The sequence below is a fragment of the Adiantum capillus-veneris genome, chromosome 17, assembly GCF_014529385.1.
Source record: "Adiantum capillus-veneris isolate H3 chromosome 17, ASM1452938v2, whole genome shotgun sequence".
Taxonomy (NCBI): Eukaryota; Viridiplantae; Streptophyta; class Polypodiopsida; order Polypodiales; family Pteridaceae; genus Adiantum; species Adiantum capillus-veneris.
This window is the reverse complement of record NC_140947.1, coordinates 117,430,587-117,437,133: the sequence shown is the minus strand read 5'-3', so window position 1 is coordinate 117,437,133 and position 6,547 is coordinate 117,430,587.

Here is a 6,547-nt window from a genome sequence, read left to right as displayed (position 1 = left end):
GATCGACATATGCTCGTAGTATGAAACAGGACCTTGGGTGTGTGGGTCGAATGGGTGTGGGGGTTCATGCCCCTTCCAAGTTATCAAATTTAAAGTTCACTTTGTGTGTGGATTGAGTGGGTGTGTGGGTTCACACCCCTTCCCCCTAAGGAATCAAATTCACAGTTGCCTCGAATGATGTCGGCTTTTAAATGAAAACACATCACATTTTTCGCACGCTAAAACATGCCTTGAAGAGAAGGGAGATAGGCATGCAAATTTTGATTGTGTGCTTTTTAAGCATAAAAGCCTATAGGCAAATAGAGATGTAGAAATCATATTTCAATGGTTTTCCAAGTGCCAAAAGGTCCCGATAAAGACCTAGCGAAAATAGTTATTGGCCTTGTTAGCAAGCCCATGTGAGTCTTCACCTTGCTTAGCTTGCAAAGGGTCGTTCAAATATTTAAGGGACATTTGAATTTCAAAAGCCTCACTGAAGTTTTCACCTTGGTTTTAAGCGAGCATAAAAAAAGCTTTCAATCATTTAAGATGGTCTACATTTAGTACATGAGCAAGAGGAAGGAATGAAAATATTTAATCATGTATCTATTCAAGGAGTGTGTCCTACACATTGTGTATGTGTGTGTGTGTGTGTGTGTGTGTGTGTTTCGTTGTCATTGGGTTAAAAGCATACTACCTAAAACACAAAAGAACACTATGTTCAAAAGACAACTAACTCTAGGAATCAAAAAGTCTTTGCACAAAAATATTTATGTATTTGAAGCATTTTTATATAAATCAAAACGAATATTTATTTCAATCATCCTATACCTCAAAACAGGAAGTAAGTATATACATGAACTAGATTTTCATCTTCAAGGTCGAAGTGCAACAAACCTAAACATTTTTAAGCAAAGATAGAACTCTCATATATATCCATATGACCAAGACAACACATTTTGTTAGTTTTGAATATGTATCACAATTGCTTAAGAGCCTATCAGTGTTGTGTGTATGTGCGTTGTTGTTTTTTAAACTTATACACAAAAGAACATAACAATTCAAAAGACAACTGGCTTTAAACAAGGGACGAGGAGTAGCACAAAAATGACTCTTTTTAATTCATTTTTTAACACTATGGTGAGAATGAAGCATCATCTAGTGGTTTTTGTAACATTTAATGCACTAGTAACTTGTGTGTAGCAGAAATTGATAACATAGTGAGCATTTCATTAAGAACGAGTTCCTAATGAGCATAGAGGGAATACTTAATTGAGAAAGAGAGAGAAATAGAACAATTGACAACAGTTGAGGACCATATTTACATGGAGCCGGTCCCCCCTCCATAAAGGCTTTGTATTATAGCTTCTCTCATCAAAGGAGACTTTTATACAATACAATTCTTGTGTTGCTTCACAAAACTCGTTGGTGCAATGAAGATGGAAGCTTCATGCACCAAATTATGCTTGAAAATCACACCTAGTGTCCCAAGCCTCAGTCCCAAGACCTCACACACCTTCAAAAATGGTGAGAGCTAGCAGGGGATGAGAATAGATTGAGAGGAAGAAGAGGTATCTTACGAGAAAGAAGTATTTCTCCTCACATAATCACTCTTAATAGCTTAGCATAGCTTAGTAATTATCATGGTAGAGGAGATGAGCATGCATTGGAGCTTGGCTCTTGGTTGGATTTGCATCACAAAGGCAAGAGTTGTTGGTGTAGGCCTTCCTTCTCACAAGCTTGGAGTAGATGATGAGCTTTCCAGTAAAGCTTGAGAAGGAGATAGTCTTCTTTACTTCACACATGAGTTTGTGTGAGTGTATGTGCCTTAAGCCTTGCAAAATCAGCCCCCTCTCACTCTTGGTCGACCCCTCTTGCTATTTCCTCCTCATGGCCCCTCATTGGCTCATACCAAGCTTAGCCAATAGGAAATTAGAGGTCAAATGGAGAGCCTTGTGACAAGTGTCCCTCTTTCCCCTTTAGTGAGAGATTTAGGTATCTAAATAATTCAATTAAACTCTCATTGGACCTCTTAGTCTTCTAGCCAATAAGAATCAGGCAAGCCATTGGGCTGCTGAATGCTCATTGGACCCTTGTTAGACTATTCAATAGTCTTCTAGGGAGCTTAATTTCTATTGGTTCTTTTATCGAGCATTGTTAAATTGATTAGACTAAATTCACTCTAGCCTAATTCTCATTGGTCCACCTCTATGGCCATCCAATAGGATTTGAGGGGACGTTGGGTGCAATTGGCTTAGGAGCTTGACATGTGTCCAGTATTCCCTTTGTGTAAAGGGGAAGCCTTGGAGAGTGTGTGTGTGTGTGTGTGTGTGTGTGTGTGTGTGTGTGTTTCTCTCTCATCCCCTACAAAATGGGCTCGCCCCCTCCTTCCTAGGGATGTGGGAAGACTTTTTAGTCTTCCCCATGACCATCCAATTCCCATATGCTTTGGCCATTGGATAAAAGGTTTAATTTTTGGAACCTTATCCTATGGAAGTCTTAATGGAGCTGAACCTTAGGTATTTTAAGCCCCATTGAAGCACATTGCTCTTTTGCAGGCTATCCCCCTTTGGATCCCTATTTTTCCTCCTTTGGATCCTTGACAGAGACCGGCGAGGTCTGCAGCCTTACCAATATTCTAGCTTTACTCTCCTAGTACTTCCCCATATTAAATGGTCAATTTAACACGAGAAAATCATTGGGAGTATTAGATATTAGTTTTAATGACATTTTTGTACAAAGGACAATCGGGAATAATTGACTCTAGAGTGAAAGGGGTCAGGTACATCAATGACAGATAGTAGCTAAGCCAAAAAGATCCCAAGTAAAGATAAAGTCCCCACGTGCATCCATGTAAACCAGACAATAGATTCGTTAGTATCAGAGGTGTCAACGAACCCTATCAGTTGTTATCCATGTCCTATTGAAGACCTTTTTAACTTATACCTACAATCAAAGTAGTAAAAGATAACCACGAGTATCCATTCTCAAAACCATTGCTATAAAATTGTCACTTGTAGCCCATCAATTAAGTGCAAAGTGTGTTTCTCTTAATTTCTTTTAAATTTGTTTTAGCTTGCGATCCGAAGGTCATCACTCCTTCAGATCCAAGTGAGATTATAGGTTATTAATAAGGTTAATAGTTTCCCCAATTTTTGAAGGACCTTATACCTATGGCGGCCCGTCGGTGCTGGGGTGTTGACAGAGGCTTAGGCGTCTCATGCGCCCACCGGGCCGCGTGATGCAGCGGTGTCGAGAAATTTGCGGTCTTGCCAGGAAAGCACCGGGCTTATGGCTGTGAGAGTTTGTGAGAGAACTCAACAAAAACTATATAAAGGAGTTAAACCATAGATGCCATGAAAACTAGGGTTTGGAAAGAAGTGCAATCAAAGAAGACTCACTCTTTCTCTCTTGCACTCACACACACACAAAGAAAGAACGCAAAAGAGAATGTCAAAACAATACGAAGATGAAAACATCAAGGCTATGGTCATATCGTATCATGGGTAATATGAAAGGGTTAATGGATGAGTTAATGGCATTCAATCTTGGCTGACCAAATAGGCTACGAATTGTTCTTTGGAATTGTAGTTTTGTGCTTACCATAATATAGATATTTTGTCTAGTGATTGAGATTAATTGTGTGTACAAATCCTCTTGGTTCATAGCAAGATAACTACGCTTACATCAAAAGAAAATTTATAGTCTATGAGAGGTAGTATGATGGGATCCGGTGATAGAAGTATTTCATTGAGCCTTTCAGGGCCGAAGAGAAACACTATACGTTGTTGAAAGTGTATTTTACGACTAATCCATACGTTAATTCTAATAGATCGTACAGAATGAAAGCGATAGAAATGATCATCATGTGGGTTATTCATCTAGGATAGTATGTGAGGAATGTAGATATGAGAGAAGTGAAGAGATGAGAAGTTTCCCTCCCTAGCCCTATTCTTGCCCGTAGGCAATAAGGATACTGCGGGGAGAGATGTACCTATAGCAAAGAGAACCTAGAGAGGATGAATTACTAAGAATGAGAGAGATAGGTTTGGTTAAGGAGATGAGATTAGATACATACATACATATATATATATATATATGTTGGATTAGAGATGAAAATGAAAACAACAAGAAATCAAGAAAACATCAATGTAGAACACATCTTACTTGAAACCCTTCGGCACCATTATTGATGGGAGAGAGAAGAAGAGTGGATAATTCCACTTTGAATGATACACCAAGTACAAGACCTTCTTTGATTAGAGTTGATCTTCCAAGGTTAGCTTGTTGCAAGAATGGCTAGTTTCCCTCTAGGAGAAAGTGTAGGCTTGGGCTTATGTTAATGGCTAAGTACAATTAGGCATTACTACTCACTCCCTCAAGAATTCCTCTCATCAATGGCTTGAATGCTTGAGTTCCTTCCAAGGAAGAAGAGGTCCCCTTTTATAGGTGAAGGGAACCCCCAAGGGTTTACACAAGAAGAGAGGAGCCAGTGTGAACAGGAATTGGAAAAGTTAGAAATGAGCTGCCCCTGCATGATGTGGGCAGACTGGGGTCCAGTATTTTGATCATATCTCCTCAACCGTGGCTCCAAATAAAAAAGTAAAAATATGGACAAAAACTTCAGCTCATTAGCTACGATTTCATTTTAGTATCGTTTTCCAATTCGGATTGGAACCTTGTGTAAAAAATTCATCAAAATAGGGTCCATTTATGGCAGCAAAAGTCTTCATGTGGTCTCCTTAGCCTAGACTTTCATTTAATTCCAAAGGACACCTCATGCCATATGAAAGCATGACATTGCTCCTTGACAAAGTTTTGTAATCATGCTTGCAATAATGCATTAAAATAAGTGTATCTTTGAAATCATGCCACCTAGTGTCCCACTAGGATTTGATTCTCTCCTAGTAGCTATTTAAAAAGAAATATAAGAAAAGTATAAAAAATACATAGAATATATATATATTGGAGTTTACCCTAGATATAGGATCTAGCTAGGGTGTGAGATGATAATGAAATAGTAGAAATAAAGAATCAATGCGTTTTGCCCCAAGTTATAGAGGCGGAGCTATTGATGCTTTTCCCATAGTATTTTCTGATGGTAAAGTAAGGATATGTTACCCTTGAGAAAAATAATAGGATGAGATAGAAAGCTTATTATTATACTTAAATATACATATGTACACTATAGGAAATATAATTATGTATCTAAAAAAATACAAGATAGATCTTGTAGCATGCGTTCCCACTATGTACGTGTCACAGCACGACAGCGGTGGAGCAGGAGAGAGAGGGAGTATTTGGCGGAGCCGAGCAGTAGGAGAGAGAGGGGTTCATCTTCTGGCGATAATGGAGAGATGTGTGGCCAAACTGGCGGCGCCCTGCTAGTAGTTAACCTTAGAGGGGGGGTATGGTGAATGGTAAAGAGCTTTTTTTTTTCTTTTTTCTTTTTTCTCTTTTGGTAATAAGCCTTCCCTTCCTTAGGGTGTAGTTCTCACGGTCACGGTTTTGAAAACCGATCATCATTAGCCCTCCCATCTGGCTAGAGGCACTCATGCTTCTAGCCCTTCCTCGGTATCTCTAGTTGTGGAGTTAGAGGGTTCTCCCTCTTCTGGAATGTTTATCATGAACTCTGGGTCCCTTTTAAGCCTCCATCCATTGACTCTGGTCTTTTGAATTTTCCCATCCGCTTCCATCAGCTTGTAGCTTCCATTGTCATAGCGTTTCTCGACGATGAATGGTCCTTCCCATCTGGGTTGAAATTTCTTGTCCTTCCTGGTGTCAAATCTCTTGTCGTATCTCGATACTAACATACCTTTTTCCAGGCCCTTTTCTTTAAGCCCTTGATTGAAGGTGAGCCGGCGTCATTCTGCCTGCGCTGCATAGTGATTGATTGCTTCTTCCCTATCTAGTTGGAGCCTTTCTAGATCCAGGATGTGGTTTCAGAGATTTATAATTGGGCGTTGTATTTGGCTAGCCAAGACTCGTAAGTTGGCTATCTGTACCTCAATGGGTAGAATTGCCTCCTTCCCATAAACTAGATGGAAAGGGGTGAAACCTAATGATGTTCGGAACATGGTTTGATAGGCCCATAGAGCTGCCATGAGATGTTTATCCCAGTCTCCTGTGTGATTGTTCACCTGCTTTGTGATGATTTTGCAAATCATTCCATTTACCTTCTCTACCAGACCATTGCATTGTGGATAGTATGGTGTGGAATGTTGGTGTGTGATGCCTAACTTTTTCATTAGTTCTCTCACCAGATCACCTCTGAAACCTGGTCCTTTATCTGATATTATCTCTAGAGGAGTGCCAAAATGGCAATAGATATGCTCAAAAATGAACTTTTCCACCTCTTGGGCTGTAATGCGGGTGGTGGTTGTTGCTTCTGCCCATCGAGTCATGTAGTCTACACCCACTATGATGTACAGTTTACCTAATTGGGCCCTTGGTAAAGGACCGATTGCATCTATTCCCCATTTCTCAAATGGACCATATGAGATGATAGGAGTTTGTGGCTCATAGGTTAATGTGCGATCAATGGCCACTTGACAAGCCTTGCATGTTT